The sequence below is a fragment of the Leucopleurus acutus genome (assembly GCF_964270905.1).
Source record: "Leucopleurus acutus genome assembly, chromosome: 11".
Taxonomy (NCBI): Eukaryota; Metazoa; Chordata; class Mammalia; order Artiodactyla; family Delphinidae; genus Leucopleurus; species Leucopleurus acutus.
The window spans coordinates 2,696,061-2,711,513 of record NC_139152.1 but is presented as its reverse complement, the minus strand read 5'-3'; the positions used below and the strand labels follow the sequence as shown (position 1 = coordinate 2,711,513).

General features: G+C 42.2%; 1 protein-coding gene across 6 annotated transcripts in view; it reads left to right on the top strand.

Annotated features, from left to right (window-relative positions):
• The window catches only part of ERC1 (ELKS/RAB6-interacting/CAST family member 1), a 399,625-nt gene that overhangs the window by 340,764 nt on the left and 43,408 nt on the right, over positions 1–15,453 (top strand). The window lies entirely within an intron of this gene.

Sequence of the window (15,453 nt, the reverse complement as noted above, 5' to 3'; positions counted from 1 at the left end):
AAAATTTAATCTTCTCAGAGATACTCACTAATTTGTAACTGTCCTGCTTTTCTTATTTAAGAAACTGTCCTGCCTCAGTAGAAAAACAAAACTCTCCTTGTAAGCTCAGTGAGGCACACACAGTGCAATGTAACGGTAATAACTATTGAATATTATTTAACTGCAAATTTTAAGATCTCTGCTCATCACCTAGTAGACGTGAAGATTGAAACTTAGTTTCTTCGCTCCCATTTCCATCTATGTCATTCTTAAATTGTTGCCTTCAATTTCTCATCAATGCAAAAGAGGCAGTGATGAGTCAGCCTGAAGGGGAACCATATTCAATGCCAGTTTTTTTGGAAGAAGGAAACTCTCCCAAGATCTTGAATATGATGGATGGGGGAGAGTAGTGAACAGATTACCTCATATCCCATTGCCAAAAGTCAGATTTCAACATCTCCATCACACTCAATCTTAAAATATACGGCTGAGGGAGAAAAATAATAGTTAAGTAATTACATCCATATGACTGAAGAGTCAAGGCAAACTCCCCCACTGAGCATCTCCTCCAAACGATAGCATAGCTTTGTCTTAGGAGAAGAAAAAGAAATATTGCAGGTGAAAGCAGCAATAATATCGCAAATGCAATTTTGTTCTAAGATTCGGAAGGTATAGTCATGGTTTGATGACATTTCCTAGCCAGTTGCGGCAGGCCTTATATTTTAGACGGAAAGCAGTACAATCTTTGACGCAGGCAGAATGGAGAGCCGTCTGCCTGATGTCAGCAGTCTGTCCCTCTGCCAGACATCACTTTGCTTGTTCTGCCTGCTTCTTGATACCTGGCATTAAGTTTATGCCAGTGTGTATACGACGAGTACTAGATCCTTTCCTTGAAACAGGTTTCGCTCATACATACAAGGAATTGGATACCTCGCAGTAGTGGGAGGCAAACAGGAATGGGGAAAGGTTGAGGAAAAGGCAAAAAATAAAGAAAAGCCTCTCACTTGATAATGTTGCCCAGATCCAGCAGTGGATAGAGAGAGCGTCTCGGAGAGGTCGGAAGGCTGGAAGTACAGTGACAAACTAATTACGAGTCAGAGCCTCATGTAAAAAGGGTCAGGAGGTTAGAGACTGTTTGCTGCTGCTACAGTGTGCTTGTGTCTCTGTTTTGAATACTAACCAGCTCTTTTCGTTCCCACGCTGCTCTGGGGTCTCTGCCGTCCCGTAGGACGAGGAGGAGGGCATATGGGCATAGCCGTCCACGTGCTCCTAGGGCAGCCATTTGTTCAGCACGGTGAGAAAGGCTCTCCTTAACTACAGACATGCGTGCTGTTTGTTTGCCGTCACTTTTTTTCACACGATCATCTCACGCTTGTTTCTCTGTAACTCACTAAATCCGTGGTGTGCTCTCTGCCTTCTCATCTCACCTGATTCCTGTGTGTATTGCTATGCTTCTGACATAGTGGGCTTTGGGGTTTGTGGCTTTTTTTTCTTGTTGTGTGTTAATAGTCACTTTTATAATTTCTTTTATGCATTTTTGGGAGAACTTCCAGGGCATGTAACTATTGATAAATTTCTCCTGTTGTTATTTTATTTATAAACTACTCTGTCTAGCATGATATACAGTGTCCTGGTAAGGTTTATAGTGACTTACATCAAACTGGAAATAGAAAATTGATCAGATACTCTGCCAGTAGGTTTGGGATATACTTTTTATGATAAGTTAAAGTATATAGTCTTAAAAAAAAAAAAAAAACCTATACTGTGGACTAAAACCTTTAGTTTCTGTCTATAGAAGAATGCTCTGCATTCTCAGGGTCAGTAATTCTTCCAGAGTGCCTACCCTGGACAACCCCTAGAGCTTGGATATTACCCCCAAACTGTCCTTATAAATAAAGAGAAATAAAGAAGCAAAAGAAGGCTTTTTAAAAAGTCGGTCTACAGAGTTCTTTTTCCCTCTTCTATGGATTGCTGCCGTGTTAAACGGTTGCCAGGACACTGTCTAGATTCTCCCTTCCAGGCCAATTGGCTAGAAAATATAGTCCAGCTGTGTCAGTATCTCTCTTTGATCCCATGCCCTGGAGGTTTGACTGAGGAAATCCTTTTCTTAGAAGAAATAATAATTATGATGAGTAAGTTCACACGTATTGGTGGCCTTGCACCCCTGGATTCACTGCCTGTGCTTATTGGCGATCTCACTCTTCTGGAGTTGTTTCTTCCTGAAGAGTCTGTGTCTTGGTGTCACCCTCCTTAAAATGATGAGGGTCGTGTAGACCTCTCGCTGCAAACACAGCCGAGGAGAACAATGAGGTAAGTTGTGGAGAGAGGCGTGCACTGTGAAGACGGGAAACTTTCCATGTGGCTTTATCCTGAGGCTGTGAGAGAAGCTGAGATGCGTGCTGCCAACCACAGAGCTCTTTGGGTCTCTGTTCCTGCCCTGCAGAGAGGTTCATCCGTACCATTTTTCTAGATTCCACATACGTGCATTAATGTACAGTATTTGCTTTTCTCTTTCTGACTTACTTCACTCTGTATGACAGACTCTAGGTCCATCTGCACAGAAGTGGAGGACGGGCGTGTGGACACAGCGGGTGGGGAAAGGGGTGTGGGATGAACTGGGAGATTAGGATCGACATAAATACACTACCATGTGTAAAACAGGTAGCCAGTGGGAACCTGCCGTATAGCACAGGGAGCGCAGCTTGGTGCTCACTGGGGACCTAGATGGGTGCGATGGCGGGCGTGGGGGGGAGGCCCAAGGGGGAGGGGATATGTGTCTACCTCAAGCTGATTCACTTCGCCGTGCGGCAGAAACTAACGCAACCTTGTAAAGCAATTATACTCCAATTAAAAAAAAGCTCTTTGAACCCCGCACGCCAGACAGCTGCAGCTGAGCAAGTCCGTGTGCTTCTCTTTATCTACACTACACGCTGGCGGGGGGCGGTGGAGCTGGGCATCGTGCAGCCTGTTGGGGCCGCGCAGGAGCTGAATGCAGTTCAGCAGGCTCCTCCGCCAGGGTGAAGCTGCCTTGTCTCTTCTGGCAGAACACAGGGGCTTCTGTGCAGGCCTCAGCAGGAAGCCCAGCCCCGTGGTGTCACAGGAAACACGGCCCATAGGTAACCTCACCAGGAGACTGAGAAATGAGCCACCTTCACATGACCTTGTTCCTGAGTCTCCGTTCTCCTTTCTCTTCTCCCACAACAGCATCTAACTCCTAACAAGTGTTCAAATGCTACCAATTTTTTTTTAATTATTGCACTATTGATCTTACTGCACTAAAATATTAACAGTCGTTGGTTTAACAAAGTGCAGTTGCAATTAGCTGGCCACAGCTGGAGTTTCTGTGGTAGAGTATTTCAAGTTTTCTAAAATGTGCTGTGAATATAATTATATTATAAAGGTTTTACCTGAAGAAATGCATGAGTGGTCCCTAAACATTGCCCAAGTCTTGACTTGCTAATTCTACAGAGAACAGATTTTCTTAACAAAGTTTCAAGCTTTTGAAGTTGATGATTTGCCTTATCAAACTTAAGAACATAAATAATGTTTTGTGTGTAAAAATTTTTAAAAACACCATGTGTACCAGCAAAGTATGAGCCTTACTAGATGTAATCATTTCTCAGACCTATGCTTTATGGCCCAGAAAATGATCATCTTGGTGAACTTACCACGAGCTCTTGAAAAGAATGATATTCTTTAGTTATTGCACACAGTCTTCTGTAAATATTGATAGGTCCAGGTGGCTGACAGGGTTGCTCAGATCTCCTATGACTTTACTAAAAATTGGCAGGGGAGTGGGGGGCAGTCTATTAAATGCTGAGAGAGGAGTATTAAAATCTCCAGGTATAATTGGAATTATTGTTTGTCCCTTGAATTCTCAATTTTTGTTTCATGTATGTTGAAGCTCTGTTATTATTTGCACACCCATTTTTGATTGTTGTATACTCTTGATAAACTGACCTCCCTGTCATTATGAGATATCCCTCTTTATTTTCCAGGAATATTCTTTGTCTTCAAATCTACTTTATTAGTCTTAAGTCAGCAAGGAGCAGTGTAAACTAACACGAAAAGTCACTCTGTCTTGTCTGGCAATAACAGGCATTCAATTAATACTTATTGAATATTGACTTTCTAGAGTTTTCTGGAGAGCAGATTGCCAGATAACATCATTTCCTTTATAGATAAAAGAATATGTTTCTTTTTTATGCTGTTATTTTAGACATCTCGCAGAGCAGCGGTCCCCAACCTTTTTGGCACCAGGGACCGGTTTCGTGGAAGGAAGTTTTTCCCCGGACCAGGGGTTGGGGGGTGGGGGGATGGTTTCGGGATGATTCAAGCACAGTACATTTATTGTGCATTTTATTATTATTTCTATTATTTATTTCTACTTTATTGTTATTTGTTATTATTACACTGTGATATATAATGAAATAATTATGCAACTCTCCATAACGCAGAGTCAGTGGGAGCTTGTTTTCACTTGCCACTCACTGATAGGGTTTTGAAATGAGTCTGCAAGCAATTGATTTATTATGGTCTCTGTGCAGTCAAACCTCTGCTAATGATGATCTGCATTTGCAGCCGCTCCCCAGCGCTAGCATCAGCGCCTCAGCTCCGCCTCAGGTCATCAGGCATTAGATTCTCATAAGGAGCACGCAACCTAGATCCCTCGCATGCGCAGTTCACAGTAGGGTTCGCGCTCCTATGAGAATCTAATGCCGCAGCTGCTCTGACAGGAGGTGGAGCTCAGGTGGTAATGCGAGCGATGGGGAGCGGCTGTAAATACAGATGAAGCTTCGCTCGCTTGCCCGCCACTCCCCTCCTGCTATGCGGCGCGGTTCCTAACAGGCCATGACCAGTAGCGGTCCGTGGCCCGGGGGTTGGGGATCCCTGTCATAGAGGATGAGATGCTATGGATAAAAAGGTATTTACTTTAGGAAGTTAGTAACCTCCCAGGTTAACTGTGCATTGGCCCTAGGCTTGTGATATTTAACACTGAAGGAAGAAAAAGAAAAAGAACCTTATAATAATATAGTGAGGAGGTACTCCAAGTTAAATCATAAGAGAAAATAATCATCTGGTTGCACACACAGTGTAGAATGGTTTCGGCAGAGAGGTAATAGAAGAATGGGAGCTTTATAAGCACCTGACTTCAATGATCTTTGCCTACATTTTGACTATTCTCCTGACGTTTATTTAAACCAAAGCTCATTCTCTATGTGGCAACCCCCTCCCCCCCCATTTTCTTGGGATATAAGTGATAAATAGCATTCTGTTAATCCAAGATGCACAATATAATGGTTTGGTATGTGTATATATTGCCAAATGATCACCACAGTAAGTTTAGTTAACATCTATCACCTCACATCATTACAGTTTTTTTCTTGTGATGAGAACTTTAAGGTCTACTCTTTTAATAACTTTCAGATATACAATAGACACCATGCCTTATATCCCCAGGGCATATTTATCATATAACTGGAAGTTTACACCTTTGACCCCCTCAACCGTTTTACCCACCCCCAAACCCCACCACAGACAACTGCCAGATCTGTCCCCTGTATCTATGAGTTTGGTTTTTCTAGGTTCCACGTGTAAGTGAGATTGTAGAGTATTTGTCTTTCTCTTTGTCTGACTTATTTCACTAAGCATAATACCCTCAAGGGCCATCCATGTTGTCACAAATGGCAGGATTTTCTTCTTTTTTATTGGCTGAATAATATTACTGTGTGTGTGTGTGTGTGTACAGTTGGCCCTTCAACAACACAGGTTTGAACTGCACAGGTCCACTTATACATAGATATTTTTTTTTTGGCAATAGTAAATAGTATAGTCCTACACAATGGGCAGTGGGTTGAATCTGCAGTTATGGAACGATGGATACAGAGGCACCACAGAACAAAAGGCCAACTATAAGTTATACACGGATTTTTGGCTCTTCAGAGGGTCAGTGCCCCTAACCCCTGCATTTTTCAAGGGTAACTGTATATATACACCACAGTTTTCTTTATCCATCAGTGGACAGTTAGGTTGTCTGTGTGTCTTCGCTGTTATAAATAACACTGCAAGGAACACAGGCGTGCAGATATCTTTTCAAGATAGTGATTTTATTTCCTTTGGATATATGCTCAGAAGTGGAATTACAGGATCATATGGTAGTTCTATTTTGAATTTTTGAGGACTCTCCATGCTGGTTTCCATAGTGGCTGCATCAATTTACATTCCCACCAACAGTGCACAAGAGTTCCCTTTTCTCCACATCCTCACCATCACTTATCACTTGTCTTTTTGGTAATAACCAACAAGTGTGAGGTGATTTCGTTGTGGTTTTGATTTGCATTTCCCTCATGATTAGTTATGTTGAGTGCCTTTTCATGTACCTGTTGGCCATCTGTATGTCTTTTTGGAAAAATGTCCTTTTAGATCTTCTGCCCACTTTTAGTTGAATTTTTTGCTATTGAGTTGTATGACTTCTTTATAAATTTTGGATATTAGCCCCTTATCAGATATATGATTTGCAAATATTTTCTCCCATTCACTAGGTTGTCTTCATTTTGTTGATGGTTTCCTTTGCTGTGAAGAAGCTTTTTAGTTTGATGTAGTCCCGCTAGTTTATTTTTGCTTTTGTTGCTTGTGCTTTTGGTGTCAGATTCAAAAATTCATCCCCAAGATCTATGTCAAGGAGCTTACCACCTATGTTTTCTTACAGGAGTTTCATGGTTTCAGGTCTCACATTCAAGGCTTTCATCCTTTTTGAGTTAATTTTTGTGTATGGTGTAAGATTTTGGTCCAGTTTTATTCTTTTGCATGTAACTGTCCAGTTTTCCAGTACCATTTATTGAAAAGACTGTCCTTTCTCCATTGTGTATTCTTGGCTCCTTTGTCATAAATTAATTGACCAATATATCCATGGGTTTATTTCTGGGCTCTCTATTATGTTCCATTGATGTATATGTCTCTTTTTATGCCAGTACCATACTGTTTTAATTACTATAGCTTTGAAATATATTTGAAATCAGGGAGCATAATGCCTCCAGTTTCGTTCTTCTGTCTCAAGATTTCTTTGGCTATTTGGGGGTCTTTTATGGTTTCATACAAATTTTACGATTCTTTGTTCTGTTTCTGTGAAAAATGCCATTGGAATTTTGATACGGATTGCATTGAATCTGTATATTTCTTTGGGTAGTATGAACATTTTAACAGTATTAATTCCTTAAATCCATGAGCACAGGCTATCTTTCCATTTATTTGTGTCTTCTTCAGTTTCTTTTATCAATGTCTTACCGTTTTCAAGGAACAGGTCTTTTACCTCCTTGGTTACATTTATTCCTAGGTATTTTATTCTTTCTGATACAATTGTAAATGAGATTGTTTTCTTAATTTCTCTTTTTGATAGTGTGTTATTAGTGTATAGAAATGCAACTGATTTTGTGTATTAATTTTGTATTCTGCAATATTACTGAATTCTTTTATAAGTTCTAACAGTTTTTTGACAGAGTCTTTATGGTTTTCTGCATATAATATCATGTCATCTGCAAACAGTGATAGTTTTACTTCTTCCATTTCTATTTGGCTGCCTTTTATTTCTTTTTCTTGTCTAACTGCTCTGGCTAGGACTCCCAATACCATGTTGAACAAGAATGGTGAGAGTGGACATCTTTGTCTTGTTCCTGATCTTAGAGGAAAAGCTCTCAGCTTTTCACCATTGAGTATTATGTTAGCTGTGGACTTGTCATTATATTGCCTTTTTTATGTTGAGGAATGTTCCCTCTGTTTCTGCTTTGTTGAGTTTTTTTTTTTTTAATAAGTGGATGTTAAATTTTGTCAGATGCTTTTTCTGCACCTATTGAGATGACTATGTGATTTTTTTCCTTCCTCTTGTTAATGTGGTATGTCCCATTGATTGATTTGCAGATGTTGAACCATCCTTGCATCTCTGGAATAAACCCCACTTGATCATGGTATATGATCCTTTTAATGTATTGTTGAATTTGGTTTGCTAATATTTTGTCGAGAATTTTTCCGTCTATGTTCATCAGAGATACTGGCATGTAATTTTCTTTTCTTGTGGCATCTTTTTCTGGTTTTGGTATCAGGTAATGCTGGCATTGTAAAATGAACTTGGAAGAGTTCTCTCCTTTTATATTTTTTTGGAAGAGTTTTTAAAAGATTGGTGTTAATTCTTTAAATGTTTGGTAGAATTCACTAATGAAACCAGCTGGTCCTCAGCTTTTCTTTCTTGGGAGGTTTTTAATTACTGATTCAGTTCCCTTGTTATTGGTCTGTTCAAATTTTCTGTTTCTTCATGATTCAGTCTTGGTAGGTTGTATGTTTCTAGGAATTAATCCAGTTCTTCTAGGCTGTCCAAATTGTTGGCATATAGCTGTTCGTAGTAGCCTCATGATTCTTTGTATTGGTCTGGTATCAGTTGTAACGTCTCCTCTTTCGTTTCTGATTTTATTTATCCTGTCTCTTTTATTTTCTCCTATCACGTCCTACCTGTGAAACTGACAAAGCATGTTTTCTCCTGTGTCCCCTATACGGCAGTTATATTACTTTATGGCCATTTAGTTTGGTGGTAAATAGCATGCTTTGGCTCCAGATCTGATCTGAGTCCAGCTCGGTAGCTGTGTGATTTCCCACAAGTCACTCAACCTGTTCTCTAAGCATCAGGTTCCTCGTTTGTTAAATGGCAGTAATAAAACCTATAGTGAAGGTTCTTGGGAGGATTACATGTACTAATGTATTCAGTGCACTTAGCCCTCTGCCTGGCACACAGGAAATGCTTAGTAAAGGACTGTGTGACATTGGTAGTGATTGTGGTAAAAATCCTCGAATATTTACAAGATCCTTTGATGCTCCTCTTCACTTTATAGATTTCTCCTCTCTCCTAATATAGTAACATTCCTCCCATTGCACAAGTAACCCACAATCCTAGTAATTAATTTTTCCTGCAGCAAAAGAAATGTCTTCTTTACTGAATCATCAGTGATGTCACCAGTACTGCCTGAGCAACAGTGTAGACACCTCTCCCAGGTATCTGTGCGGGAGGTCAGCCACAGACGTTGTCAGACCTAATCACCTTTAAGAAGCACCCTTGGCGGCAGGTGACACTTTCTTCTGAAGTTTTCTGACCTGAGGGTTATTTTCAGGCCGTAGAAAGAAGCAGGAGCACCACCCCTGCACGGTGGCTATAAGTGATTCTTGACAGGCTTGGTGATCACACGAGCTCAGTGAGGCAAGGACCTCTTCTTAGGCCACGTGAGTGAGTTGTGAGTAATCTGGGGGAGAGACCTTTCTCTCAGTGTTTTGTTTTTTTTTTTGTTTTTTTTTGCGGTACGCGGGCCTCTCACCGTTGTGGCCTCTCCCGTTGCGGAGCACAGGGTCCGGACGCGCAGGCTCAGCGGCCACGGCTTACGGGCCCAGCCACTCCACGGCATGTGGGATCTTCCCAGACCGGGGCACGAACCCGTGTCCCCTGCATCGGCAGGCGGACTCTCAACCACTGCGCCACCAGGGAAGCCCCTCTCAGTGTATTTTTAAGACAGAGTTAACAGTGTTCCACAGGTACATCCTACATTTTTGTAGTTTCTGCTGAATGATTTAAGGTGACATTGTCCTGTGACTCACTTGATGTATTTCTTAGACTGAAAATTGCAGTGTTTTAGACATCTCTGGAACATAAGCTCTCAGAGGCATGGGTTCTTACCTTAACAATTACGAGCATTTGACTAATAAGGAAGTGCGGGCTTCCTGCTGTGTGTAGTATCATTCGTGACTCAGACATTCCTCCTGGACAATAAAAATATCCTTGTACTTCATGCAAAATAAAACTCTTCACATCCTAATTGTTTTTCACAGTCCCCTGAAAATGGGGGGGCCCTACGGAGCCCAATAAATCGTTTTTGAAATAAAAACCGGTGAGCTTTTACCCTAAAGGAAAGTTGCCTGTATTTTATGCATTTGTAGTAGATATTTTCATCTTTTAATCTACTCTGTACCCTAACAGGTTATCCTGTAACCTGACGCGGTTATGACGTGGACTGCCGGCTTCCCAGTCCACCTCCTAGAATACATTGTCAGGTTTACCAGCCACCCCTCAGTTAACGTGTGGTGGGACCCCTTTTAATACCAGTTTTGGAAGATAGGCCTAACACTTGCCTACTGTATCACATTTTTATTCTATAGAGTTATGTTTTGGAGGATATGATTTGACTCACATTTTATCTGAACTATTTAACAACAGTCTTGTTACAATAGGGTTCTGCAGTATTTCTTTCATTAACTTGTCCTCAGCTTCTCCCTAATTTGTTATTTTCTATACATTCTCTCTGTCTTTAGGGTTACTGTCTGTTTTGGGTTAAAGGAATATTTTCTTGGACACAAAAATGCATCATCAACCAAAACAAAAAGCTATTCTCCCTTGATGTGTCTGCCTCCTTCTTCCTGATCCTGGGATGACGAGACTACAGTTTCCAGCTGGATCTGTCAGTCAGCGTTTCTGGGATAAATTAAGTGCGCACACTTGATTGAGGTGTAGCTGGACTGTATCACTGTCTTCCTGTTATCCTAGGAGATCAAAGCGGAGCACAAATAGAGGCTTAGTCTTTATAATATTCAAAACAGATGGCTAGTTCTTTGCGGTGAAAATTCAGGTTTTAAGGCAAACCACTTGTTAGCAAGACTTCATTTCTTTTCATTGAAAGATAGTCAACAGTGAACATATACCTCTCTCTCTTCTTCAAGACTAGAATCACAGACTTTCTGCATGAGGAGGGATTTGTCAAACCCCAAAAGCTGTTACACTGTCTGGGTTCCTTTTCACGTGAATATAAAATAAGTTATTCAGATTTTTCTTTTGGCATTTTGGGTATTAAATGAAAAAATCGTAAATGTTCAGATTCTCACAGTCATTTTGTTGATGGGTCACTATTTGAAATCTAGTATTCACACTGTTACATCCTCCAGAATTGAACCAGGGTGTTTATCCCTGACTTCATATTTTTACAAACTAAAATGCACATTCTCCGCAGTCCATTACTGACGCCTGGGTCCTAAGGTCACACAGAATAAGTCCGTAAGTGCGGTTTGAAGTTTTTATTGTTTGGTTTAAAACTGACTGAAATGAGAAAATTAACTCAAAAATATTTATTGGGAGTCTACTATGTACCTACACTGCACTAGGTACCTGGGTTGAAATACATGTTTCAAGACTATAAAACAAATACTAAAGGACAGATTTTCTCCAACAGAAAAAAGAATACGAGGTGCCATAGGAAAACCCAGGTCTGCACCGGAGGCTCAAGGGCTCACAGAGGAGGTTACATTGTGCCGCATCTTGAAGGAGCAGTAGGCGATTGCCAAGCAGATATACTGTAAATCTGTTGAACTCTCAGAAGCTCCCTGTGGATACTGCTTAGGGTGTGAATTAATTCTCTATTTCTGCATAACACATTACCCCAAAACTTGGCAGCGTTGAAAGCGATACACCCCTGTTAGGTCAGTGGTTTCTGCAGGTCATGAATTCGGAAGCAGCCTGGCTGGGTAGCTCTTGCATGAGTGTCTCCGCGGTTGCAGTGAGGATGTCAGCTGGGTCTGTAGTTGTCCAAAGCTTGGTGGGGACGGAGCATCCGTTCCAGGATGCTCGCCCACAGCTCATACTGGCAGGAACCTTCAGCTCCTCACCATCCGGACCCAAAATGGGTGATTCAAGAGAAGGGAGCAAGGAGGAAGCCACAGGGACTTTTATGACCCATTATCGGAAGTCACACACCACCACCTCTACTGTGTTCGTTCCTTCAGCGCGAGGCACTGAGACCGTCTGTGCTGAATGGACCAGGGCGTCTTAGGCTTTACTTTTTGAGGGGAGGCATGTCAAAGCACGTGCGGACTTACTGCCAACCTCCACAGGTGTTGGGGCAGGGTGACAAGCCACACGGCTGGTGCCGCCAGCGCGGGTGGATCACGATGACCTTCGTGTGCCGTGGCGACCTGTGGAGGGTGGGCGGGAGGGATGTCAGAGCTTCTGGCTCTGTCCTGGAGGAGGCCATGCGGCCTGGATGCCACGGCGGTGGACGGGATGCAGGAGGATCGCCAGAGTGCTCATCACCGGGAAGCTTGGTTCTCAGAAACGTCCCAGGCAGAGAACGCAGCCCGAAAGCCCCACTGTGATTCAGAAAGGTAACTTGCCTACAGGCACTGTTCACATAAACAGCCCTGCACGAGCCCATGTGTTCCATGGTGGCTATGACACTTGGACGCCGAGTGACTTCGGTCCAGCCACATTCACGGCCCGGGTCACCTCCCCGGGCGTTGAATTTTTCGTTTAGAAAGTGGGGCGAGGAGGCAGGTGTCGATGACCTCGATGATCACTAAAATAACTTCCTCTGTGCTCAGAATGATATACTTAGTGTTTTATCCTTGTTTAACCTTGAGAATACTTGACTCAATAGAAACATTTGATCTGTTCACAAACATCTAAATCAGGTTATACCAATGTCAAGGGATTTTCACTGAATATTTGCTGGAACTGAAACTAAGTTAATTCAGTTTCTTTTTCAGTTTTCCAGGCGTGAGGTTGAAAATGTCCATCTTTTTCCATATTCTTATTTTACTGAATCATTTTAGTATCAATTCTTTTCCATATTTAAACTTTATAATGACTTTATTTATCAATCAGGGATTTTGTCCAGATCAAATTTTACTAATTAGAACTTCCTGCAACTGTGAATTTTCTTTTTATGCCCATTGCCAAATCCAGTTTTCTGTTTAGCCAGTGTTTTGTTTTGTGTTGATATTACTATTAATACAAGTACTATTCATTGTGAATTGAGTTTTTTAACAGTAATTATTATTTATTTCTTAAGTAATCTGTAAGAAAATTATAAGCATCTCCTCCCTAATAGTATAGTTACCCTGTTATCTGGAATAGGTCCACTGTAGAGATTGGCAGACCTTTTTATAAAGGTCCAGATAGTAAATGTTTCATACTTTGTGAACTTTACTCTTTGTCAAAACTATTCAGCTCTGCTCTGCAGTGGGAAAGCAGCCTCAGACAGTATGTCAGTGAGTGGAGGTTAATATGACTGTGATTGATAGAACTTTATTGATGGGCACTGAAATTTGATCTTCAGATGATCTCCACATGTCACCAAATACCCTTTGGATTTTTTTTCCAGCCATGTGAAAAAGCATTCTTAGTGATGGACTGTACAAAAACAGGCAGTGATGCCGGATTTGGTCCGTGGACTGTCGTTTATTTACTGACCTCTGGTCTGTTGTGTTGCTTTTCCAGTTCTTCTTTGTGCTTCTCATCTCTTCATGTGCCATTTTGTAGCCATCCGGTCATTGGTGGAGCTCAGTGCAAATGATGGGGTTCAGGTGTCCTCGGGGTCAGAATGTCAGCTGGAGTTATCAGGAGTACCTTGCATTTTACATGTGCTCAGATCCTCACACGGATGAGAATGGTCATTCCCATTTTACAGATGGTAAAGCAGGTTCTTGGAAATAATAATGGTCACTAATTACTGAAGAAGCTTACCGTGTGATGGACACGTGGATTATTACAGCCTCATAAGGTATACTGTCCTCAGAGTAATTTGTCCCAGGTCTCATAGCTAGAAGGTTGCAGGCCCCAGAGGTAAGCCAGTCTGTCTCCAGAGCCCATGCTGTTAACTGCTTTGTGGCTTTGCAGTGTTGCACAGTCATCAATGCAGTGCAAAGATATTGTAGCACACAACGTGACTGGTACAAATCTGTCTCTGTTAAGGGTAGCCTCTGGGTAAAAAAGCCTTTTTTCACCACAGTTTCTGAAGCTAGATGCCCAGTAATTAACATAATCACCAGCCAAGGGCCTGCATGCATATGGCTGCGGTGTTTGAATGATCGTGTTAGTGGCCGTGGCCGTGGCCCTGGCCACAGCCAGTCACATGGCCTTCCCTGGCACTAAAGAAGGACACCACTGTGTCTGCTTAACATGTGGTGCTATAAGGTGTGAGATGCCACAGCTGCTCTTGCCAGAGAAGTGTTCAAGTAGATAAAATTCCTAGTTAAGATCATGAGATGCTGAGGACCACCTCAGTGAATTCCGTGGCTAACTAACAAAAATTTTCCATGAGGGAAGCAACTAACCTAATCATAGGTAAGACAAGCAGCTGGGCAAACAACCGTGCTTCCCTGGAACGTACAAGTTGTCGTTGATGCAAGAGATGCTAAGATGCAGGAGTTCCAGTTCAGAGGAGCCTGGGCCCTCCCAGTCAGACCACATTCCGTTTGTGTGTGTGTGTGTGCGTGCGTTCACATAAACGTACGAGTGTGTCTTAACACGTGAACCTGTTGCTTTATTCTCGTGCACAGAAATGTATGATCATTGAGACAGGCATGGTAATGGAGTCAGGGAAAGCTGAAAACCTCCAGGTACATAGAACGTGCCTCACCGGACTCACAGGATAGGCTGAAACACACGTGCCCACTATAGGATGACTCTGCACTGTGCTTTGAAACGGCACATCTGGGGAATGATATGTGGATGGCTTGCTAGACAAATGACAGAAACATATCAGACCAAGTGTCATGAGCTGTTACTGCTTAGATGAATAAGATGGCAGAGACTTTGCTCCCCATGTTTCTATTTCTTGTCAGCAGTAGCATCTCATATATAAGAAGGTTATAGCTGCTAGAGCCCACAAGGCAACTGAGTATGAAGAATCCCCCCAACTTGTGTGATGCGTACATTTGGGCAGTTTGCTTAAAGCACAGAGAGAGCTTTTCCTCCTGTTCGTTGCTGTTCAAGTCCACAACACCAAAAGTATGCTCCCTGGAGGGAACCAGGGAAAGCACTAATAACAGGGACAGATTAACATGGTGAAGAAAGGTGTTCCTACGTTCTCCTCTCCCTTTTCTTCTTTGCTTGCTTTCTAGAGTTGGGAGTTTCTGTGTCACTTGTCCGTTGTTTTCTGTTTTCTAAACACCCATAAAGTGTTAGGTCCTCTGATTCTATCAGAAACATGGTCTCTATCCTTTGTATTCCCTCACTGAAATTGCTACAAAATTTGGATATGGGTCCATGTGCATGATAGGTTTCTTATGAGTACGAAAAGGTGGGACTAGAGCCTGGTTGATAAAACCAATACGAAGATTCTGCACAAACTTAACTTTTTTCCCCGCTATCAGGTCACTTTACAACTGTACCAGAAGCTGCTTATTCTTTGTTACATCAGGTAGCCTCACGTGTACCCCCGTTTCTGGTTCCTTGGAACCTTCCCCTTGGACTGCCCCGCACCCCATTTTTTCCTTGCCGTACTCTGCAGTTTCTCCCTCAGGGTCTCTCGGCTCAATCGGAATGTGTGGGTTTGCTCGTTCTCAGCACTCTGTATCTCGCATCCCAGTGGGACCGCCCTGCTCTGACCCTACACTTCAGAATTGATCTTCAGTCAGCACTTACTGAGCCCTGTGTTGGATCAGGGGGATCGGGGA